This window comes from Arachis ipaensis, chromosome B10 (genome assembly GCF_059453495.1).
Source record: "Arachis ipaensis isolate K30076 ecotype BB chromosome B10, ASM5945349v1, whole genome shotgun sequence".
NCBI lineage: Eukaryota > Viridiplantae > Streptophyta > Magnoliopsida > Fabales > Fabaceae > Arachis > Arachis ipaensis.
Window position 1 is genome coordinate 19,214,438 of NC_142435.1, and position 26,558 is coordinate 19,240,995.

Consider the following 26,558-nt stretch of genomic DNA (forward strand, 5'->3'; position numbering starts at 1 on the left):
TGTGCATGAATTGGCTCACATGATTCACCGCAAAAGCAATCTCAGGATGTGTTTAAGTGGAATATTGAAGTCCTCCAACTATAGATCGATATAGAGTTGCATCCTCAAACAAGTCTGAACCTGTAGTTGTTAATTTAAGTGTAGAAACCATAGGTGTAGGCATTGGCTTAGAATGCAACACGCTAGCTCTGTGTAAAATGTCTAACATATTTATGTTGAGATATATGAAGTTCTGAATCAGATAGCTTGGAGATTTCAAGACTAAGAAAGTAATGCAGTGTACCTAAATCTTTTAAAGAAAAAAGGAATGCAGACTTGAAATTAAAGAATTCACTTCATTAGGATCACTGCCAGTGATGACTATGTCATCAACATATGCTAAGAGAAAAATAGTAGAGGAGTTAGTAAATCTAGTGAATAAAGAAGGGTCAGCACGAGTAGAAGAGAAACCAAACTTTGAAAGAGTCATTCTCAGCTTTGTGTACCAGGCTCGGGGTGCCTGTTTCAAGCCATAGATGGTTTGATTTAACTTACAGACAAGAGCTGAGTTGGCTTTCTCAAAATCTGGTGGTTAAATCATAAACACAGTTTCATGTAAATCACCATTTAAAAAGGCATTATTAAAGTTAAATTGTCTTAAACACCGCCCTTTTGATAAGCAATAGTGAGAATAGTCCGTATAGTTGTAGGTTTGATCACTGGACTGAAGATTTCATCAAAGTCCACACCATGCTCTTGATGACAGCCCTTGGCCACATCAAAATAGAATTATCTGGAGCTCATTTAATAGCATAGACCCAGCGGCAGCCAAGGACAGTCGAGTTTGGTAGTAATGGAGTAAGTGTCCATGTGTTGTTTTGAAGAAGAGCTTCATACTCTTCCTTTATTGCCTGAATCTTGTAAGGGCAAGTTAGAGCTTGTTTAGTTGTGCTTGGAACATTTTGAACCAAATCGAAGTCGGGAGCAACAGCAGAAAAAGCCTTAGGCTTATAAATCCCAGCTTTAGAGCGTGTGACCATAGGATATTTATTATGAGTGATATGAGGTGATGCAGAAGTGGATGATGCTGGGAGAGGGAGGGGATAGCCAAACACAGGAGCATGCTATAATCAGGCTTTTTATGATGTAGTAATTCATAAGGAGTTTTCATAGCAAGAACTTCTGTGGGAAGGCGATTAATGAGGGATGCTACTGTCAAAAAGGCATCCTCCCAAAAATGTGGAGGTAAAGTCCTATTTCCACTATGTGTCGATGCTTTCTTTCAACAACTCCTTGTTGTTGATGAGTACAAGGACACGAGAGTCTGTGCATGATGCCATGTTCCTGTAAAAAATTCTGGAAAGCATTGGAGAGAATCTCCTTTGCATTGTCAGTTTGCAAAGCTTTAAGAGATGAACCAGTTTGTTTTTCAAGCAAGGTCTTATATTGAACAAAAATTTGGAAAACTTGTGCTTTGGAGTGTAGCAAATATAAACAGGTATAACGAGTGAAAGCATCCACAAAACTGATGTAATATTTAAAGCCTGATCTAGAAGTCACAGGGGCTGGTCCCCATACATCAACATACACTAATTCTAGAGGAGAATTATACGTGGTGTTAGAATCAGCAAAGGGCAATGTGTGCATTTTAGCAAGGCAGCAGTCATTACAGAAAAAATCATTCTTATTGATGTTAAAAGGAACATTACAAGATTGCATCACAGCTTTAACAACAGAATTGGAAGGATGGCCAAGCCTTTGATGCCAAATTTTAATTGCAAGATTACATTGATTTACAGAAGCATGATATGCAGAAATATTATGAACAAGTTTGTTTAAAGTGAGGCCTTGAAACTCATAGAGGGCATTTCTAAGATGTCCCTATAGAAGGATGTCTTTGATAACCTGTGATTTAACAAGACAAACAAACAGATGGACTTCAAAATAAACGTTATTATCTAAACAAAATTGAGATACACTAATGAGATTCTTAGTGATTTGGGGAATATGAAGAATGTTTTTCAAAACAAAAGTATTATTGTTTTCAAAGTTAGTGAGATATGTCATTCCAATTTGTGAAATTTGCAAACCTGTGCCATTAGCAACATATAACTGATCAGATCCTTGATAATCTGATGCAGAAGAGAGATTTGCAGGGTCATTAGTCAAGTGATGTGAAGCACCCGAATCTGGGCACCATGAAGATTCAAAGATGCTAGAAGGTGTAGTTAGGTATGAAGAAGGTTGATGAAAGGAGCTGGGAGGTGGAGGAGGATTTGAAAGGTCTACTTCCTAATCGCCAAGAGCCTCTTCTCCTTCTGTTAAATCTTCCTCCTCTACCACCATAATTGCCTCTGCCAAAAGAAATTGGAGCAGATGGTGAAGACTGAGCTAAATTCACTTGAGCAAGAGTTGAAGAATTTTGTTTAGAAGAGCTTCCACTTCATTGATTGTGTACATATCTGATTTTGCTTTCACAGTAATAACAAAGGGAGCATATTGTTCGGTAAGACCATCACATAGAGCTTCTATGTGATCATTATGTGAGATTGGAGCTCCAATTGCTACAAGAGAGTCAACTATTCCTTTGATCTTTGCTACATACTGAGAAGCAGAAAGATTAGTTTTCTTGATAGTCTTGAGTTCTTATTTGAAATGTTTAGATTTGATCTTGGTTGAAGAAGCAATGCACCATCTGATTCCAAAAAGAGACATCCATTGATGCTAAAAGCCATGAACCTAGATTGTAAGCCTGCAGATTCCAATCAGTGTATGCTGTCGAAACAGTGCCTGCAACTCTATCAGCATCAGTGGCAAATTGAGGTGGTTGCTGATTGGGTTGGATGTGGTTTTAAAGATTCTGACCAAAGATTGCAAATAGTGCTTGCTGCTGCCATGTAAAAAAGTTGTTTTCATTCAACTTATCTGGGATTGGATAAAGAAGGGGTTTGGAGTTTAAAGATGAATCAGCAATGGTAAAGGCCATTGAAAAGAAAGAAAAGAAAACCAAGGATCTCAAACTCTTGATACCATGTGAAGATTATTGAATAATAAGAACAGAACGATTAAGAAAGAGTGAACAGAAAAGTGTTGCCAAGAATATTAGAGAACAATAAAACTATCTATTCCCAAATGATTATGAAGAAATTGAGTGTATTACTACTTTTTCCCGAACTGTACAAAGGGCTGCACTACTATTTATAAACTAAGGTAGTGCAAGAAGGTTTATTAATATCAAAAGAAGAATAAATGATCATTTGTACCCATGAGAGTTTAGAACGCTGACATTTGTACCCATCGTAGATGAAAACTGACTTTGTACCCATGCAAGATTGCCTCCGTGTGACAAAAGTAGCCTGTCTTGGATTGGCACTTGCTTCGTGGTTATACAACCCTATGTGGCTCTCCGAACCTCCCAAAGCCCTATCTATGTGGAATTAAACAATTTTTTTTACTAAGGGTTGGGAGATTGAAGAACATTTTGTGGGAGACTCTGCTGTGCCCTAGTAGAGGTCGTCGCTTCGTTCCCAACTCGGAGAAGACGTCTAGAGCACTCCCAAGCCATCACCCTGAAGCTAGGGGTTTCACCGCTATCATTCCCAACTCGGAAAAGACGTTCAGAGCAGTAGCAAGCGATCAGTACGAAAACGTGAAAGAGGAACGTGCAAGGATTAGCGAGCAGAGCTCGAACCCAGGGTTTTCGTCGTCGACGGCGCAGAGGTCACTCCCTTTGGTCAGCAGAGAGTAGAGGTATGTCATTGCCAATGTTGATTAATTTCAAATGTCATTGCCATTAGTTAGACAGATTATATTACCATATCAAATCCTGTTTGAGAATTGTTAAAATAGTTGATTTAGGGTTTGTGTTAGGTGTAGTAACATATAATGTTTTCTTAGAATGTGTTGGTTAATTTCACTTTCAGAAATGGCCACCATCTATATAACATTGTGTATTAATCATAGAGGACGGTTTAAGAGAGGGCCGTGTGGGAAGGTTAGTTACGTTGGTGGTGAAGTCACAGAGATCGAGAGGGTTAATGTTGATACCCTGAATGGTTTTTTCGTATCTGATTTGCTGAAGGACATTAGATATACATTTGTTACTAATTTTTTCTGGCTGGAACCTGGGAAGGAGCTTGATGATGGGTTGAGGGACCTAAGGTTTGATATGGATATAGTTAGAATGTATGAGGTAGCTGTGAAGAACGGTAACAAAATAAATGTCTATACAGAGCATCCGGTGGATCAGTCCATGTTAGTTGAGGAGAACAATATGACTCCATCAAAGATGAGAGTAAAGCACTGTGCTAAAAGGGTTCCAACTCCAAAGAAGAGTCTAAAAAGAAGATTGATAGTAGTGGAAGATTAGGATGATGCTGAAATTGTAGGTAACGTGCAAGTTGGGATGGAGGACCGAAAAAGGAGTGAGGCCCAGAGAAGGGAAGAGGACTATGAAGCACACTAACAGGCTGGAATTGAGGCCCAAAAAGAGGACAATGTCAGTATGCCCCAGGAGACAGCAGATCCACTACTTTCAGTATCTGATGAGGCAGGACAAGTTTTTCAGCTTCCCCCAACACCTGTCCTACCAGATCAACCACCATCAACTCAGTTCCAACCTTCCCAGCCACCTATTGAAGAAGATCAGCAACCAATACACACTGATTGTTCAGACCCAGTCCCGCCTTCTGAACCGAATGTCTCTGCACCTCTTGAACCAGAACAACTAACCCAATACATCCCACAGCCGTATGGGAATCCACTTTCACAATCAATCCCTCAGTCAGTCCCACCCTCTGACTCTAATAGGACTCCCCAAAGTAATCAGAGCAATCCTTTATATGAGATTGAGGGAAGGCCAAAGGTGAACAAGAGGAGATCAACAAAGAGGCCTCCCCCTACAGGGCAGTCTTTCATCCCAAACCCCGATCCGGACAAGCCACCAACCTTCTACGTCCCCGTTGACGAGGATGATTTTTCTGATGAAAATCCTGGACATCATTGCTATGAATCAAAGGAATTGCATAGCATAGCAAGTGACGAAGATACTGACCATACGTCAGTTTTTCCTCAAAGCAATGCTGATGCCCCGGTTAGCCAGGTGCGGTTGGAGTTGGGGATGGAGTTTGAAACTCTCAGCCATTTCAGGAAGGCTGTCCGAAAGTTTAATATCAATATTGGAAGGAGCATATTCTTTACTCGTTGTGATTCTACAAGATCGAAGGCTATATGCTATGATGAAGACTGTCCTTGGCAAATATACTGTGCCAAGAGAACATTTCCAGCAAGTTATCAGGTAAAGACCTTTGTAAATGAACATACCTGCAGTAAGGACAATCACTGTAAGTCAGCAGATAGAAAATGGGTCATAGATGAGCTAGAGGAGAGGATACGAGTTCAACCAAACTTGACAGTGAGAGAGGCTGACCAATACTTCAGATCTGAGTATGATATACTAATCAATGAGAAGGAAATTTACAGAGCTATGAAGAAGGCAAAGGAGAGGATTGAGGGTTCTGAGATTTCATAGTATGGACGACTTCGTGATTATGTTAACGAGATACTGAAGACTAATCCTGGCTCGACAATAAGGATACACACAAATCCTATGCCTGCTTCAAATCCTATCTTTCTGAGGATCTATGTTTACTTTGATGCGTGCAAGAAAGGGTTCATGGGTGGATGTAAGCCTTTTATACGGTTGGATGGGACCTCCATTAGAGGGTATTACGGGGGGTAGTTACTGACAGCAATAGGACAGGATGCAAATAATCATATCTATCCTATTGCCTATGCAATTGTGGAATCAGAAAACAAAGAAAGTTGGAAGTAATTTTTAGAGATACTCTAGGAAGATGTGGGAGATTTTCAAGCTAACGGGTTTAACTTCATGTCAGATATGCAGAAGATACTTGTGCATATTTACTTGTTAAGTCTGTTAGGGCAAGTTAATACCTTTTCTGTCTCATTAAAATATGTTATAATGATCTATGTCTGATTGGAATTTATGATTTTTGAACTTAATCTGATATACACAACTGATTCATGTGTTTAGGGAATCTGATAGTTGGTCTTAATTTGGTTATGATTTTGGCCTGTCTTGAAATTTGATGTACGGACTTGTTCAGGTCTATTTTAGAATTTCATTGAAAGGTCATTACTTAATTATTGCTAGCTTATTATTGAATTCTAATTTACATTTTCAAAGACCACATGGATTATTAAAATCTGATTTATGCAAGTAGTTGCTAGCTTATTTTTTGAATTCTATTCTACAATTTCACTAACCACATTGATTATTGAAATCTAGTTAGCCAAGAAGTTGCTAGCTAAATATTGAATTCTGTTTTAGAATGTCACTGATATTGGATTATTGGAATCTGGTTTAGGTACAAATTTGGTAGCTACATATTGAATTCTATGTTGATAGTCATTTACTTTACATGCATACCTACAGGGTTTAATATCGGCCGTACAAGAAATGTACCCAAATGCCAACCACAGATTCTGTGCAATGCATATATGGCAAAACTTTCGCAAGAAATGGAGTGACTTGCAGTTGAAAATGTGTATGTGGTCTTGTGCCAAGGCAACCACAACACAAGACTTCAATGCTGCCATGGAGAGACTAAAAAGGATCAATGCTGGGGCTTGGGAGTACTTGGAAAAGATAAGCCCTAAACAATGAAGCAGAGCTCACTTTAGTGAATACCCCAAGATGGACAACTACACAAACAACAATTGCGAGATGTTTAATGCCAAGGTGAAGAAGATGAGGGGTAAGCCGATAATTATGATGTTGGAGGAAGTGAGGTGCTACGTAATGAGGATTATAGCTAGGAACAAAAAGCTTTGGTTGGGTACAGCAGAAGGTTAGCCCCAACCCAATAGAGCATATTAGAAAGGGAGAAGCGAGAGAGCAACAAATGGAGGCCTCTGCCTACCGGAGATGACGCAGGAAATGTGTATGAGGTGCAATGTCTGCCGATGAAGGTAAGTGTGGATCTTAGCAAAGGTACATGCAGCTGTCGACTTTGGCAAATCACAAGGCTACCATGTAGACATGCCTGTGCTGCTTTGGCTTACCAGAACAGAAGGCCCAAAGAGTATGCACACAACTGGCTCACCATGGGTGCATACAACGCAGCGTATCAGACTTCCATGCGTCCAGTTCCAAGCCAGGAGTTCTGGGAGCACCTTGACACCCTCCCCATTCTTCCACCACGGTACAGAAAACCAATCGGAAGACCTACAACCAAGAGAGACAAGAGAAATGATGGCCCTAAAGAGAAGAGTGACCCTCGTATAACAGCGAGGAGGATTGGGACTATTATCTGCAAGTACTGCCTCCAGGTATGGAAGTCCAATTCTAGGTGAAATTCTTCCAATTCTATAATTATTGATTCATGTGATTTAACTTGAGTTTACGAATAATACTTGTTTCCTTAGGCTAGTCACAATAAGGGAAGTTGTAAAAAGAGGAAGGAAGCAATGGGTGAAGGGAGTTCTGCACTGCAAGCACCTGCAGATGATGAGGATGAGGATATACTGGCTGAAATGTACTGGAAAGAGACATTAGAAGCTGCAGAGGCTAAACAAGAGGCCACTGAAGAGGGAAATGGAACCGCAACAGCCCACACTGCACAAGTAAGTGCAGTGCATTAATCATTTTGTTAATCTGCCTTGTAAAACTTGTGTCATAATGACTGCATTGTTCTTTGAAATGCAGCAGCCTCAACCAATGCCTCCCCCACCAACCACACAACCACAACCTCCAACAAACAATGCAACAACCAGAAAACAAGTTAAAAGGAGAAGTGTTAAGCGACCGCCTCCGACCGGACAAACACAGCAGCCAAGGACACCACCACCTGACAACCAGCTAACTACAACTCCTTCCACACACAACTCTCAAACTATACCTCATCCACTGTAAGGTGCTAGTGCAGGGACAAGCACCCGGTTCATGCAATTCATGCCCACATATGGAGTTGTGACTCCAACTACTAGAGGCCGAGGCACAACTGTTAGAGGGAGAGGTCAAGGTAGAGGTCGAGGCAGGATATGTGGATCAAGCGGAGGAAAAAATGGTATCTCAAGTGGGAGCAGTAACTCAACCCCAATTTCGTAGACTAGTTATGGTTGCTTTTTGTTGTTTTTGGTATACATTAGAAAGATACATAAATCTTGTATTTTGTTATTCACTTTCATGGTATGTCTTAGATATGACTTAGTTATGCTTTTTTTGAGGGTGTGATTTGAGTTGCCAATACTTGCCTTCTTTGGCTTATGTCACAATGTTTGAAACCTGCAGCATCTATATATATAAGGAACAAACTCTTGTTACAGAATCTATATACTTGCCTTCTTTTGCCTTTTTTTGGTATCACTCTTGTTACATCATTTTGTTCTTAATTTGGAATAAACTCATATATTGAAAAGCAAAACCATCAGGTTACTATTTTACGGATACAACTTATTATTGGATCCTTAAGGAGAAAAGAGAGATTCATGTCCATTTTCAACAGTATTGTCTACATATAAGCGTTATCAAAATCATTTCAGATTGCAGCAACAAGTTCAAAGCTTGCATATCTACATCAATGTATCACATGTAAAGAAACCAGTATAGATTAGAAACAAACCATATCATACCAATATCAGGAGAAAATTTAACTATCATGCACAAAGATCCCCAATTTTACATGTCTTATAATTTCATCACTAAATATAATGCACAGAACAAACAAAACACTATCCCCAGTGCAATAGTTAAAATCAACACTCTAATTTTCCTAATTTCACCCCTAATTTCAACCCTAAATTTGTTTATCTTCCTAGCCATCATTGAGGATGTTTGCTGATTTTCCCCCGCTGCAGTGACAGTCAATCCATCATCATGCCTTGCATAAGAATGCTCTGATTTTCTCTTGGCTAAACATCTTGCCAGGCCTTCCCATCCTTGTTCAAGTTCATCCACTCAAACAAAGTATCTGTAGTCTATTGTCTTAAAAAAATGCCCTAAAATGTCAACTAAAACTCAGAAATAATTTTCTCACCTCAACAACAACAGTGTCTGGCCCTTACTGCCCATAGAGGACATCTGATGAACCATCTATTAGGGTTCGTAATCGTGCCAGACTCCATCAACATAACATCCCTCCCACAGAAACATTTGTCGTCGAGCTTCTTCTCCTTTATCTTCTTTGAACTTGAAGAACTGCTACAACTTCCATCATTTGCAACAGAGTTAAATCTGCGTAAAGACATTCCTGGGGTTACGAGATAATTCTTTCACTCTTTGGGTGCACTTGAATTTCAGCAATACTTCATTTTGGGGGTATGGTTCGAATTGGGGAAGACAAGTTGCTAGGGTTTTGATTTCATGCATAAGGCCCTTTCTACCTTCATATAAAATGTTCACATCCACGTAGATAGGGCTTTGGGAGGTTCGGAGAGCTACGTAGGGTTGTATAACCACGAAGTAAGAGCCAATCCAAGACAGGCTACTTTTGTCACACGGTGGCAATCTTGCATGGGTACAAAGTTAATTTTCATCTACGATGAGTATAAATGTCAGCGTTCTGAACTCTCATGGGTACAAATGGTCATTTATTCATCAAAAGAAACTAATCTCAAGACTCTCTCTTGATGTTGACAAAAACAAAAAACTAACTCTCAAGACACTCTTGATTTTTCTATTTTTTGAGGTGATGTCTATTTAACATTTTCTTATCAAGATATTTTTAAGATTTTGATGGTCATTCATTGTTTTTTTTTTCATGGCATTCATCTCTGTTCTAGTTAAGATTTATTAGGCTCTTTTTCATATTATCTTGCTATATCATCATTGGTGTGAGGTATCAGAGATTCAACCAGTTTCAAGAACAAACAAAGAGAGAGAGAGGAAGAAGCTAGAACATAATGATCTATATATTTTTTATTGAAGTTAGTATTACAAGTGCAGTAATGTGTATTTAACTATTTATACAGTGCAGAGTGATAACTAACTTTAACAGCAAGTAATAAAGAAACTAATCTAGCTGGCACAACTGTGTAGCCTACCTAGTTAGTTTGGTCAATCATCCTAACATGTCCCCTCAAGCTGGAGGGTCTATTTTGTATACTTTAAGCTTGTTTTTGAATTTGAAAAAGGTAGGTGTGGAAAGTGATTTCGTGAGTGTGTTAGCAAGTTGATCTTGAGCTGGAATGTGTTAGATAAAGACTTCCTTCTTGGCCACCTGATCTCCGACGAAGGATTGATCCAATGCAAAGTGTTTGGACTTATTATGTAAGATCGGATTGGCACAGAGTAGTACTGAACTCTGCTTGTCACAGAAGATTAAAGCTTTGATGGAGCAAGACATTATGATTTCACTTATCTGCAGCCGCATGATCTCAGTAAGTGTATAAGTAATTCCTCTAAATTCAGCTTCTGTGCTGCTCTGAGATGCTGCTACTTGTTTTCTGCTGGCCCATGAGATCAAGTTTGATCTGAGAAAGATGTCAAAGCCATTTGTGAATTTTTGATTGTCTACATCACTTTCCCAATTTGAGTCATAAAATCCATATATCTAAAAACCTGAAGTGCTTCAAAATTGCATCCCATAATTTAATGTTTCAGCCAGGTACCTGAGAATACTCTTGACGGCTTTTCAGTGAGTTTTAAGAGGATTTTGGAGGAATTGATCTATTTTTTGACAGTATAGGTTATTGCTGGTTTTGTGATAGTGGCATACTGAAGACCACCAACTATGGATCTGTACAGCGTCAGATTGTTGAAGATGGTATCTCCAAAGGCAGAAAGTTTCAAATTTGAGGTCATAGGTGTAGGCATAGGCTTGGCAGCACTCATATCAGCTTTTTGTAACAGGTCTTTAATGTATTTTGTTTGATGTAGGGAGATGGTGTTAGAGGGGCTTCTCCTGACTTCAATGCCCAAGAAGTAATGCATTTCACCAAGGTCTTTGAGATAGAAAGTGTTGTTAAGCTGTGAGACAAGGAATGCAATTTTAGCCTCAGAAGTTCCTGTGACAAGGATGTCATCTACATACAGAAGAATATAGGTGGAGGAGGTTGGGGTAAACCTGGTGAACAAAGACACATCAGATTTAGTGCTAGAGAACCCATATTTATGGAGAGTGGAACTTAATTTTGTGAACCAAACTCTTAGAGCTTATTTGAGGCCATAGAGGGACCTCTGCAATTTGCAAACTTGTTGGCGATTTGAGGAAGTAAAGCCTTCGGGCTGGACTAGGTAGACATCTTCATGAAAATTGCCATTGAGGAAAGCATTGTTGAAGTCATATTGGTGAATCTTCCACCCCTTCGAGATAGCTAAGCTCAAAATAACTCTTATAGTCGCAGGTCTCACAACCAGGCTGAAAATTTGATCATAATCTACTCCTTGTTTTTTATGGAAGCCTTTGGCAACTAACCTCACTTTCTATTTTTGTATGGTGCCATCAGGGCACCTACAACCTATTGGTACATGCTAGAAAGAAGCATCAACAAGTCTTCAGGTATGGTTCCTCATGAGAGTTGTATACTCTGCTTCCATGGCTTGTTTCCTCTGCGCACTGGCAAGAGCCTGTGTAATCGACTTTGCCAACTGATCATTGGGTTTAGACGCAACAGTAGTGAAAACTCGAGGTTTGAAGATACCACTCTTGCTCCTAGTTTGCATGGCATGGGTGTTTTCAACCAGATGGGAGGCAGACGGTGCAGTTTAAGAAGGTAGTGCTCTGGGGCCAATTACAACCTCTAAGGAAACTATCTCAACTGAACCTGCACTTGGAAGAATATTAGTGGAACGAGAAATAGATGTAGAAGATATTAAAGCAGATAGATCATTACTATTATAGGAAGATTGAGTATGCATATGCATGTCTTCGGGTGGATTGGATCTGTAGAGAATGGGATATGTTGTGGGTGGGACTATGGTTGATGACTGTGGCTCATATTGACTGTGACTTAGGATGTGAGTAGACATTGTGGGATATGGAAATTCAGACTAATGAAATAAGACATTTCTTGATATGTAGATTCTGCCGGAGGGAGCTAAACACTTATAACCTTTTTAGTTTTGGACATAGCCTAGAAATACATATTTTTCAGATGTGTGATTGAATTTGTGTTGGTTGTAGGGTTGCAATAGTGGATAGCATGCACAATCAAAGACTTTGAGGAATTTGTACTCAGGAATTTGGTCAAAGAAAATTTCTAAGGGAGTTTTGTAGTTCAGGCTTGGTGTTTGGAGTCTATTGATGAAGTATCTATCAGTTAGTATGACTTCATTCTAGAGAGAAATGGGTAGAGAGGCTTGGGTTAGGAGGGTGAGGGCTATTACAGTTAGATGTCGGTGCTTCCTCTCAGCAGTTCCATTTTGCTGAGAGGTGTATGGGCAAGTTAATCTATGAGTGATGCTATTTGTAGTGAAAAAATTTGTGAAGGCTTTGGATATAAATTCAACCCCATTATCTATTTATAGGGATTGAATTTTGTGACAGGTTTTGGTTTCAATAAATGCTTTGTATTGACAGAAGGCTTGGAACGTTTGTGATTTGGTTTACAAAAGGTAAGTGCAAGTGTACTTGCTGAAGGCATCTACGAAGCTAACATAGAATTTAAAGTCGAATTGGCTGTGTATTGGGGCTGGTCCCCATAGGTCGGAATAGACAAGTTGTAGGGAATGGGTGTACAGTGTGGTTGAATGACTAAAGGGTAGTTGATGCATTTTGTCTTTGTAGCAAACATGACATATGAAGGGGCTAGGATATGGGTTTGAGGTTGTTATGTTTAGTTTGGACAGTATGTGTTAGGTGACTTTGTGGAAAGGGTGACCAGGTCTGTAGTGCCATAGGTTGAGTGAGGAATTTGTATTTTCTATTTGGTAACTCAACATTACACTAGCTTGAGTTCTTTGGAAATATCTGCAAATTTGGTTTTGTTAGTGGTAGCTTCATTTAATTTGACAGCAATAGAGTAGCACCTTGAACTGTGGAAGCAGAATTAGTAGAATGACATTTTGTATTTGTAAAATCAGTAACATGACATTTTGCATTAAGAACTATATCAGTACACATAGCATTATGATGAAAACAATTTCTTTTATTGAATGTAACCAAGTTTTCACTATCACATGTATCAACACACTTTTCATGCTTTTCACGATTGGCATTTGCTACATTTTTGCTACTGCATTCACTTATTGGTGGAGACCTACAACTACTGTATATTGAATCTTTATTTCTAGGGACAATGTTATCTTTGTTAGAGCTTTTTATAGCCACATTTGCATTAAATCAGACTGCAGCATCTTGGGCTTTCTTTTCTTCTTTATTTATGCAAATTAATCTTGGGATTTGAACATTCTCAAATCTGTACAATCCATTTCTAAGTTTGCCTTGAAGAAGAATCTTCTTTGATTCTTAACATTTTACATTGCATAGGTAAGGCCAAAATTCAAAGAATATACTATTGTCTAGTGTAAACTTTGCTACACTGATAAGGTTCTTTCATATGCTAGGGACATGTAACAAATTCTGAAGTTTGAAGGAATGATTAGACATGAATGAATGCATAATGGATCTTTCAATATTAGCAATGGTCATACATTTTTCATAACCTCCTAGTACCTGCTCTGGACCATCATATTCTGATGCATTAAAAAGATTCATCTGATCAAAGATGATGTGATGGGAGGCTCTTAAATCTGAATACTAACCCTGATCTGCGGCAGAAGTGAGGTATGCTTGAGGGTTTGGACTTGTTCCTGGATGTTGTGAGTGCTAAACTTACTGCTGGTAGTGAAATGCCGCATTCGGTGGTGGGGGAGCATTGGACTGGTGAAGGTGTGGGTTTTGATAATGTTGATCAAATTGATGATAGCACTACCAGACTGTGTGACCCACTCAACTGCAGAGATGACATTGGGGTCTGCTCCCTTGCCACTAGGTTGATCTGCCTCCTCCTCAAAAGGACCACCCTCGACCTTTTCTGCCACTGTAGTCTCGATTGTAACCTTCATATTGTGAGTTTTCATCTTTTTCTTTTTCCAGAGTAGGTTCCTTGTGTGCCAAATTTGCTTGTGGTAAGCTCAGGATAACTTTCTTGAACCTTTCATTCACTTCCTCTTGTGCAAGGAGTTGTGATTCAAATTCACTAATTGTCATGTGTGATGATCTTGAATTAACCATAGTAATAAAGGAGCCAATTTCTTCATCTAAACCTTCTAGTGTAGAATCTAGGTATTCTTCCCTGGACAGTGGTGCTCCAAACGCAGCAAGAGAATCAGTTACCTTGTTTATTTTTGCAATATATTCTAGAGTTGTTAAGCCTTATTTCTTGGTTGACTTGAGTTGAGATTTCAGCATCTTGATTCTGGATTTTATTCATGCACCAAAGTGTTCTTATAAAACTTCTAGAATTTGACGGAGGAAAATTGTCAGTAAAGAATTTCTCAATGAAATCTCGTTGCAAGTATAGTTCTAAACCAACAAATAATCCAAATCAAAATTTAATTTGTTTGTCACAAGTACAAACCCCAATAAAAATAACCGAAGTATTTAAACTCGGGTCGTCTCTCAAGGAACTACAGGGAAGTGTTTATGTTATTGGTTATGAGAAAAGTATTTTTGGGGTTTTTGGAATAATAGACAAGAAATGTAAATAACAAGGAAAATAAAATAACAACTAAGAAAAGTCCTAACAAGGATTGAGAATTGGAATTTCTATCCTCATTATCATCATCAAGTGTGATGGTAATTGCCTTTTGCTTTCACTTAGTTAACCTCTAACAATGAAGGAAAGTCAAGTGAGAAAAATCAACTTAAGTTCACAAGTCCTAATCAAAGACTAGATTTAGTGAAGCCTAAGCCAACTGGCAATTCTCAATCACCAATCAACAAAAGGATTTTGATAACTCAAGAGTCTCTAATTGATCAATCCAAGCTAAGAATATAAAAATCTAATTTAAAATCAAACCAAGCATTTTATCAAACACTTGGAAGGCATAACATAAAAACATAGAAAACTAACGAGACATAGCAAAATCTAAACCAACCAAAGCAAAGAAATAACAATGACAAAGCAATTGAACAATAAGAAATGTGAAACAAAAATTGCATTAATGAAAATTGAGAGTAACAATAATGGTTCATAAACTAAATTGGGAAATTAAAGAAATCAACAAGAGAAGTAAATGAACTAAAATACTAGAACAAATAAAAATAGAAGAAAACTAAATTAAAGCAAGGTAGAATTCTGAAATTGAGAAGGAACAAGACTAAAAACCCTAAAACCTAGAGAGAGAGACTGTTCTCTCTAGAAAACTACATCTAAACCTAAAATTGTATGAATGAAGTGTGTGAATGAATGATTCCCCCCTCTGTAGCCTCTAATCTGTGTTTTCGGGTTTGGAGCTGGGCCAAAAACAGCCCAGAAATCGCCCCTAGCGAATTCTGATATTTGCAGCACGTGGCGCTCGTCACGCGTACGCGTCATCCACGCATACGCGTCGCCTTCCTCTTGCACTGGTCACGCTGATCCTGTGACGCACACGCATGGGCGACGCGTGCCCATCACCTAACTTCATGGAAACTATAGCAAATTGCATATTCTTTTAAAGCCCCGGATGTTAGCTTTCCAACGCAACTAGAACCGCCTCATTCGGACCTCTGTAGCTCAAGTTATGATCAATTTAGTACGAAGAGGTCAGGATTGACAGCTTAGCAATTCCTTCAATTTCTTGTGTTCCTTCCACTTTTGCATGCTTCCTTTCCATCCTCTAAGCCATTCTTACCTTATAAACCCTAAAAACACTTAACAAACATATCACGGCATCGAATGGTAATAAGAGAGGATTAAAATTAGCAAATTTAGGGCCAAAGAAACATGTTTTCAATCATAGCACAAAATTAGGAAGGAAAATGTAAAACATGTGAATTCTATGAATAAGTGTGAGAATAATGGATAAAATCCACTCAATTCAGTGCAAAATAAACCGTAAAATAGCAGTTTATCAGAATTTCATGTGCATAGCTGCATTCTATTATCTTGTTTACAAAGTTGCTGCTCATGGAGGAGAGCATCCATGCTACAAGACATTCATTACATTGCTCTCAATTTTAGAGTTCTTAAGACACTTTACCTTGTTCTCTATCTGCTTCAGTGTTGAACATTTGTAGAATTGTGTTTCTGGTGAGATGACTCTAAAGTCGATTAACTTTGATGCACGCTAGTGCTTGCTGTTTCCAAACCTTAAAATTGTCTTCATCTAACTTTATTGTTGCTGGAAAGCTAGCAATTGCAGTCATTGTCGACATCGCAGCGTTGTTGATGGAAGTGGTGGAAATTGCAGAAGGAGTTTCCATGGATCAGAACTACAACTCTGATACCATGTGAGGTATCAGAGGTTCAATCAGTTTCAAGAACAAACAAAGAGAAAGAGGGAAGAGAGAGAGAAAAAAGCTGAATGATCTAGATATTTTTCATTAAATTTAGTATTACAAGTGCAATAGTGTGTATTTATATAGTGCAGAGTGATAACTAACTTTAATAGCAAGTAACAGAAAAACTAATTGAGCTGGCACAACTGTGTAGCCAACTTAGTTAGCTTGGTCAATCATCCTAACAATTGGTTCGTTGTTTTCTTTTTCTTTCTTGCATGGTATTCATTATCAAGATTCTATTATGTTTCAATATATCTTGTTATAGGGTACATTGCTAATTAAAAGTTAACCAAAAATTTTATATTTGGTTTGATTTATTTGTTTTTTCCTTTCAATATTCTTTAAAGAGTCAATATACGATATTTTTACTTAGTTTTATTTGGAATAAGATCAAATAAGGGGTTGATATATTATAGGTTAACATTCCAAAATCATATTTTATTTATAATTAATCTCATTCTGATAAATTAATTGGTCTAGTGGATACACAAAACGACTTAGGCACATGGACACTTCTCAATTCAATAAACAAAATGGAAGCTGAGTTCACTACTTTAGTGAGGAGGGAACCACTTTTATAGAGACACTAAAAATATCTTTTTTTAAGACGTTTATATGTGTCATGTTATTATTGGACGTCTTTATTAAACCGGTTAATAATTTATTTTTTAATAAACCATAACAAAATCGGTTTATTATAGCAACAATAATAAATCCAATTATTCACATTATAATTATTAGACTCTATTTGATCCGATCGATTTACACAATCTGAACCGAATCATGTTTAAATTTTTTGATAAAAAGATAAATACATTCCTAACTTTTTGTTTCGCGGACATTTAAATCCCTAAAAATTTAAAAATATAATTAGGACCCTATCCCCTTGCCCTAGCCCAAGAATAAGCCCAATCTCTCAATAACCTCTCAAGCTGACCCAAAAAAAGAAAAAAAATCTAGCCCTCAGCATCTCCTTCCTCTCCCTTTCTCACTGAAGCTCGAGCTCCTCATCTCTTTGCTCACTGGCTCTCGCAATCTCAAGCTCTCTTCCTCTCTCGTCTCCGGTCTCGCACCCAAGGTCCTAGTTGCTTCCATGTCGTCAGTCGTCACTGTCTCGCACTCAGTCGCGCTCGCACGCCTTCCCTGAGCTCGTCGTCGCCGGCAGGAGAAGTAGCCGGTCCCAAGGCTAATTGTTGGAACTAAATAGAGATGGACATGTCTCCTTTGACAATTTCAAAATGGAGCTTCCTTTAGAGGAGCAGATAAGATTGATCAAGAAAGCAACACTGTTGCTGGAATCACAGCTGGTGCCACAAGTATCTCCAAAGAGTGAGAATTTGGCTGCAGCTTCTGCTGACAACATAGATGCAAAGCCTAAATCCAAGCCTATCGACAAACAGGTAATACTTTAATAGTCAGTGTTGTAGGAAGTTTCTCTTTATTTTGAAATCACATTTAGGTCATGTGTGAATTAGTAATTACTAATTAAGTATTTGGGTTTGGAATCATGACACTGGGGGTTGGTTGGAAAACTTAATCATTCTTCTGTATTTGGTAATTACTGATGGATGACATAAGTTGGTTTGAGTTAGCAATAGAAGCAGCTGATCAACAAGCCATAATTAACACATTATTAGAACAAGAAATCAAAATACGAACCATTTTATAATAGAAAATTTTCACACAAACATAAATTTAATACATAATCTGACATGTACGAATATATATAATAATTTATGAATCTCACCTAACATTTATGCTTGAACATTAAACTTGTGTATAAATTTATAGCAATACTTGGAGCATCAACTAGCTGCTGCCTCCATAATCAACATAAGACATAAATATAAAACTATACAAACAAGTAGAAAACACTTGTGGAGAGAGGCAGAACATGATAGAATTGCAAGCTACTAGCTAGCTATATGTGCTAGTTTTATTCTCAGTCATATCCAATACATTAGATACACCATAGTTATATTGATGAATATAATTTTGTGAATGAAGAAAAATAGTTGAGGAAATTGCTAGAGATTGAGGAAGACAAACTCTTCCATAGCAGAAAAGATATAAGCAACTTGATGAATCTTTAAATAGAAGTCCTATTTTTATTTACGTCTCAACCTGCTAATGGTCGTATTTTGGTCTTCATTCCAATTCTTATCTTCATTTATTGAATAAAGGGCAGCGGCAAAGAAGTCTTAATCAAAACAAGGATATACCTTGTTAGTTGTTAGTGGATATCTAAATAACATTGATTCTTCAAATGTATTCAGTTTTATTTTCTATTTGTTATTTTACAAAGATGAAGTTGTTTGTCATTGTCTTTCCTATTAGCTTTGGGTACTTTGATCCATTTAAAATATTACTGGCAAACCAATTATTTAGATTAAATATCTCTAAACTTTTATCCTGTTTTTTTTTTTTTTTAAAAAGAGTCTCTTATAGGTGAAGGTCTTCTTTGAGAAATGTGAATTTTTAAAGTACAGATTTAATTTTCTGGCTGTTTGTTCTTTTATTATATTGTTTTGTTAATGTGTGCCTTGAATTGTGGCGAAGGAATGACTATGATATTTGGATCGCTCAATGGATGGTCCTCAACCACTATTGGAGACCCGATAAGACATGAGCAAGAAAAACGTCATTGTTTATGAAGTTAAGTTTATTCAATTATCTAATATCATTGTTAATGTCTGTTAGAATGTCAATAATTACTCAAGGATGCAACTGACGGTGGATTTGGTGTATGGCGAGTACAACTTGAAGCAGGATATGATAAAGGAGCTCGCTGTAGCTGACTGGAATAAAAAGATGCAGTGATCTGCTTCAGACTTGGAATTTTATGATACTTTTTATTAGAACTTAATTAATCGTAATCGTGTCTTTCAAGAACTAACACATTTATTTAGTTAAAATAGTTACGGATTGAATTAGGCTATTTTAATTTCTTTTGAAGAATAAATTATCTTTATATTTTGGACTATTTAGATATATATTGATCTTTTTATTTATAATGATTTATATATTATTTTTTAGAGCAACAAATACAATTCAAAAAAAGTTATAACAAGAGCTCCGCAGAAAAGGGTACACTATTCACAGCATATTACACAACAATCAAACTAAATTATAAGGACAAATAAATTATGACATCATATAGATGGTATAGATAAACATAACTGACAATGATAAAAAGATCAAATAATCACAGTCAAGATGCGGCTTAATTACAGATGCATTACTGAAACACCCACAAAGTCAATGTATAATCAGCCAAAGAGATATCAAATTTGAAGAGAGTTTAACTGTGAAACATCCTAGAATAACATCAATATAGCATCAATGTATTATTATTTCAACTTTTTATTTCAACTTACAATTTTAAATACTTTGATTTCTTGCGATTACAACGATTGCAGTTCCAGTCTCACCCACTCAATCTAACTTACACATTTTCTTTTTAAGACTATTCTGATTAAAATTTTCGTCAACAGTAGAATGTGACACATGGGAACTAGTCTCAGCTGACTGAAACCCAATGGCCGGTGAATTCAGTTCCATTGCTGATGAATCTTCAACGGTATTGTACAAAACTCAGATGAACTGCACGGGACAACTTGTCATTATTCATGACCAACTTTTTGTCTAATTTTGAGACAATTTCAGGCAAAGTGCATTGCTGTGAATTGTTATTGCATTTTGCAGAATCCATTGCTTTTCATGCCAAAAAAAAGACTTTTCTCAAACAGATTTTAAATGATCACCTTGAGTTCTTCCTTCCCAACCTGATAGTTTCAAAGTCGCCTTCGGGTACCACGGTTCATCACAGAAACAAGCTTCAAACAAAAGAAATAGAGCTTCTACGGGATTTGTTTGCTCATCAACACATCCCAAAAAAAAATTTGAAAATATAGAGATCTTTATATGTTCTAGTTACCTGCTCTCTTGATCAGTTATGTAGTTCAGTTATGTTCTAACTACTGCTCTCTAAATCAATTATGTGAGAATTCAGGAATGCCAAATCACATCATTCTTGGAACAGAAAGTGAAAAAAAAAAAATCATAATTCAATGAGTTATGTAAATTAGTCGGTTCGACCAGATTTGATAATAATTAAGTTTATTGTTGTTGTTATAAAAAAATTGGTTAAAAAAATCAGAAATAATTAATTCATTAATACATCCAATAATAATGCAATACGTAAACGTTTTTTATAAAAAGACATATTATGTGTCTTTATAGAAAACATCCGAGAAATACAAAGAGTACTTGCTTTCCAAATTAAAGATGTTAACAGGTTTAACTTATAATTGTCTTATACTATATAGATTTTAGTATACTAAAAATTGTTATCACCAGAAGAAGCTGCGGCAATTTTTACAGATCTTCTAAACTCTAAAGGGATATCTATCTATCTATTTATCTATCTATCCATAGTGATGGTCTAGATAATAATGATTAACTATAGCTATGTTTTGACTGACCAACAGAGGTATAACATGTGGCTCAATAAAATCTTAGTTTGTTGGGGGAACCATTTAGGCATTTATGCAATTTTACACTTTTCTAAATTCCTTTTCTCTCAAATCACTACTTAGTTTTAGCACATAATGTAGTTATAAATGTCGTAAGAATTTTTTGTGGATAGTACAAAAAAAATTTTAATTTACTTAACTAATAAAATAAATTTAAACATGTTTTAAATTTAAAAAAAAAAAAACATCAATTACTTGTCTTGGTTTAGCGATGATAAGTGCTGGGTAGGGTGTGCACGCATTGTGAAACTATGGCAGTGAAGATAAAAGAGTGATATAGCCAAAGAATGTAAAAAGAATGTGACAAGGGCAAGTGACATGATTTGAGTGTTACCTTTTATTCATGATTAATTGCATTAATTTTATGTGAACAGAGATATGAATTCATGAGGCAGTAAGTAGCTCATGAGTTCGTGACTGGGAGGGACGGTTAACTTTTGCTTTCATCAGAGCGAGGCAATGGTGAAAAGGGATTTAATGGGTACTTAAGGCAATTGTTTGAGTTGGTTTGTAAGTTTTTTTTTTTTTTTTTTTTTGAGTGTGATTCTTGTGAATTATCCTTGATGACAATATTAAAAGAGATAGGGGACTATGACTTCATCGTGAACTCTCTAATCTCTGGTTTGGAATCGAGTTTATAACCTAAATGACTTTTTCTTTTTAGAAATGTACTTTGGAATGAGCGAAAAAATGACCATGAATAAAAAAAATTGTTATTCGTACACTAAAATATTATTTTTCTTAAATTGATATTTTATTTTGAGAAAATTTTATTTTCCTCTTTTGTGAGATGCTAAAATGACACTCTTCTTCTCTCTATTTTATAAATGTACATTCTCCTCCTTTCTAACTTTTATAAAACGTCATCTTTAATCCATTTTAAATTTTTTGTGTTAACTAATGTTAACTTTATCTATTTTTTAAAAAAAAATAAAATATTTTTTGAAAAAATACCTATTAACAAAAATTTTATTTTTTATCATTAAATTTTGCTTACTAAAATACCTTTTAATAAATTATTCTTTTATTAATTAAATTGTATTTTTACCAAAATATTTTCAAAAAATTAATAATTAAATTATTTTTTCTAAGATACCTAGTCTTCAATAATTTTTTTAATTATTAAATTGTGATTTTACTAAATTTTTTGTTAATAATTATTTTTATATTTACTATTAATTTTTTGATATCAACTGTTAATATTAATATGTATAACAATTAATATATATTAATATTAAAAAATAATTTTACTAAAATTTTTTATTTAATGTTAAAATAATATATATAGATATCGAAAAATTAATAGTAAAATATAAAAAAATTGTTAACAAAAATTTTGGTAAAATTATAATTTAATAATTAAAAAATTATTGAAGGGTATTTTAGAAAAAAATAATATAATTATTAATTTTTTTAAAAAATATAATTTAATCAATAAAAGAATAATTTATTAAAGGATATTTTGGTAAGCAAAATTTAATGATAAAAAATAAAATTTTTGTTATTGGGTATTTTTTAAAAAATAATTTTTTTTCTTAAAAAATGGATAAAGTTAACATTAGTTAATACAAAAAATTTAAAATGGATTAAAGAGGAGATTTTTTTAAAAGTTAAAAGGAAGAGGAATGTACATTTATAAAATAGAGGAAAGGGAAGTATCATTTTAACATTCCGCAAAAAAAAGAGAGTAAAATTTTCTCTTTTATTTTTGATAATGCTACATGGCCAACTCATTTTGACAACTACATTTAATTAAATTGGTCTAATAGTTTATAGACACATAAAAAAAAAGAGACAAACATAGGTACATATTACAGAACTATGACTGAATGCACTTATACATAGGGGTGTTATCGGTTCGGTTTGGTTCGGTTTTGGATCAAAAACCAACCGAACCGATCTGTTCGGTTTTTACATAATACCAACCAATCGATTTGCTGTTTGCGCAACAATCGAACCGAACCAAAAGCAGTTTGGTTCGGTCGGTTTTTCGATTTTTAAATCCTAACTTAATAGAAAATTAATCTTAGTAAAATGATATTCAAAACAATCAATAAATTAAAATAATATTACATTACATTCAAATTCAACACAATTTCAACTCATTCCAACAACTAAACATAAAACAAACACATTTGTTAAGTCTAAAATTTCCATTTCAATGTATTACTAACCACTTCTGCGGTTCGGTTCGGTTCGGTTCGATTTCTGTCGAGCCAACCGAAAATCGAACCGAACCGATCGGTTTACATCGAAAAAACCAAAAAAACCAACTTTTTTCGGTTTTTATTCGGTTGTTGTAAATTTCGGTTCGGTTTTACGATAAATTTTGGTTTGGTTCGGTAACTTACACCCCTACTTATACACATGCATTGTGTAACATCTCATTCTTCGTGACATGAAAAGATAACAGAACTTGTTCTTTGTTTGAAGCTACGGCTTTCGCCCATTCTTTGAGCTTCGCTTTCATCCACACTGATGGACACATTGCACTCAGCTTGAAGTTGCAATGGAGGAGGAAGAGGAGTGTGTTGTGAGCTAGCTATGTTGATCACCCCATTCCTCTAAATTGGTGTCACATCCTTTGTAATCGACACCTGCCATAGCAAAAGCTTCTATAGACATGGTTCTTTAAAATGACGAGGATTGCTCGGATAGTAATGGTAACAAAAAAAAAAAAGACTAGTTTGTTGGAAGTTTTGTAATTGGGGTAGCAACTAAAGGAGCATTTATATACTAACACAAGCAAAGGGTTTTATTCGTGCGTTTAGGACTTTAGACAACTAAAAATCACGGATAGTGCATGTGGTTAAGGTTTCATTGTATCTAATATCTATGTTTTCATAATAATACATGTGATCCCCCATCTCTTTCGCTTTACTCTTTTATCTTACAAAAATACTAAAAAAACAAACAAAATAGTGCAAATTTATTAACTTATTTAATATTCATAACTCTAACAACAATAAATAAATACAAAATAAAATAAATTCTAGCCATCTTTTGACAAACTTTTTTGTTATCAAATATTTTTAATTGTTTTTATAACATTCTTTTTAGATTGGAAAAAAATTGAATACATACTCCCAAGATATATTTAATTTGTTAAAAAATACATATTTTAGAGCATTCAGAAATAAAAAATTAGTCAGAATATTTTTTTATACACATATTAAGTAAAAGCATTACTATAGGAAGAGGCCACCACTCAGATAAAAATCCCAAAAACAACTTTTGTTAAAGATGCCTACGTGGCAAGACCTAAACCATACATTCTAAAGCCACACTTTTCACTACAAAACATTTAAAATCATAGTATTTTATAAGAAAAACGTCACCTAATGGAAAAAAAGTAAATTAGAAGATTTAAGAGAAGAAATAATTAAATTATCAAAATTAATAGATCAAAAACTAATGATTTTAATTAATGTTAATTGTAATAACACCGAATTCTTAAAATCAATACAAAATGATTTTTCTCAAAATCTTTATTTTACTATAAGTTTTATTGAAGGACTTCAAAAACCTGAAAAAACTTATATTTCACACGGAGTTTCTAAAAAATGTTACCATGGAAATGATTTTCCACATCTTTATCATACTTTTAACCCACAATTAAATTCTATAATAAATATGCTTGAAGAAAATATTAGAATCCATAAAATTTTAAAGAAATAAGGAAAAAGAAGAACCTAATATAAACGAAATTAAACAGATATTAAATAAATATTTTTAGAAAGATAATCCCAAAAAAGAAAAATTTCAAAATATAGCCAACATAACAGAACAAAAAGTAAAACCACCATTGAAACTATGAATATTGAAGAAAAATTAGAAGAAGTTACAATGCTTTTTAAACAATTAAAAATGGCTCAAGAAAATAATATTATGGAACAAGAATTTCAAATAGAAGAAGAACTAGTAAATTTTGAAAATATAGAAAATGAAGAACACATCCTAGATTATTCAAGTGATGAAGAACCAGCAATTCCAATACAAGTAAAAAATGAAGCTGGAACATCTAAGGATAATCAATCTCAATTTAAATGGGAAACAGGTTTTGAAAATTATGCTTTTAAAAAGAGATTTATGAATAAAAATTCAAAGTATACAAAAATACCATCAAAATACGTTCCTAAAATTCAGGAATTGGAAGGAGAAAGAATGCTCGATTTAGACTGTAAAAAGAATGAAAAAGAAATTTTCGAGAACTGGTTGAATTCCTTCTTATTAGAAGCCTTTACTAATCCAAAACTTAGTGAATTGTTTGGAGGAGATATCTGGAATTATATAGGGTTTCATACTAAAGGAACTGTAAGAGATTATATGACATCAATAGAAAACCAAAATAATAGAAGAATTAACAACAAAAACAACAGTTTATGATAAGATATTACATATAATGATGATTCTGTATAGAGAATTTTTCGGAAAAAATATTATAGATCATAGACAAGAAATTTATAATAAAGAATATCAAGAAGCAAAAAACCATTTAGCTAATATTCAAATATATGATTTATGTAATGTGGAATCTTATATATGTGAATATAGAATACATTATTATAAATTAAAAGAAGAAGATAAAGACCATTATCTTAGTATGTATATAACAAAATTTCCATACCCTGCTAATGAATTTATAATGGGAAGATTTATAAGAGAAATAAATAGAGGAACAATTGAAAATAATTTTGGCAGAGCAACTTCTGCAATAAGAGAGGAAATAAAAGAACGTTGTATGCAAGAAGCGACTCAAAAAAGATTTGAAAATATAATTAGAATTTGCTGTCAAGATAATGAAGAGATTTCTCAAAAATATGGTCTTAATAAAAATTTTCAAAGAAAAAGAAAATATCAATTTAGAAAAAGAAAATACTATCTAAATTGGAGAAAAAAGAGGTATTTTAGAAAAAGAAATAACAATAAAAACAAAAGACAAAAAAATAACTATTGTCCAAATAAAAAAGAAAATTGTAAGTGTTGGTATTGCAAAGAAGAAGGACACTATGCAAATGAATGTCCAAAAAAGAAAGATAAAAAGGACCTTACCAAACAATTAGAAATTGCTAAGTCTTGTTTCATGGAACCATTAGAAGAATCAAATGATAATTTAGACTATATTTTGAATATGTCTCAGAAACAGACTCAGAGACTGAGCAATAATGCTATATTTATTACTATAAAAATAACAGAAAAGTTTATAAATGCTTTCATAGATACTGGAGCAACACAATGCTTTGCTAGTACAAATATAAAACTTGATTGGAAAAAATTAAAGAAACCATTAAGAGTTAGAATAGCTGACAAATCAATACATAAATTGACCAAAAAGCAGAAATGGCTGAAATATTTATTCAAAATTATAGGTTCATTGTTCCATCCATATATATGTTAGATTCTGGAATGAATTTTATCATAGGAAATAATTTCTTAAAGCTATATTATCCATTCATTCAAGAATTAACATATATAGTTTTAAAAGCTCCACACGATTCTTCAATAAATCAAAAATCAAAACGTATAAAAATACTAACTACTACTATAGATAAGATTTTAAAATTTAAAATATTTTCTATATTAGAAACATGTT

At 34.8% G+C, this 26,558-nt stretch overlaps 2 long non-coding RNA genes across 3 annotated transcripts; one reads left to right on the top strand and one right to left on the bottom strand.

Annotated features, from left to right (window-relative positions):
• Window positions 1-1,645: 1,645 nt before the first annotated feature.
• On the bottom strand, window positions 1,646-3,109 carry LOC148579323 (uncharacterized). The gene is made up of 2 exons (XR_015907083.1): window positions 2,070-3,109; window positions 1,646-1,884 (listed from the first exon to the last, which is right to left on the bottom strand). It is a non-coding gene; the product is annotated as an uncharacterized LOC148579323 (long non-coding RNA).
• Window positions 3,110-17,212: 14,103 nt separating this feature from the next.
• On the top strand, window positions 17,213-19,437 carry LOC148579324 (uncharacterized). Of its 2 annotated transcripts, none has more exons than XR_015906945.1 (2): window positions 17,213-17,830; window positions 18,990-19,437. It is a non-coding gene; the product is annotated as an uncharacterized LOC148579324 (long non-coding RNA). The 2 variants fall into 2 exon arrangements; XR_015906944.1 differs by having other exon boundaries at window positions 17,327-17,830; window positions 19,131-19,437.
• Window positions 19,438-26,558: the final 7,121 nt, after the last annotated feature.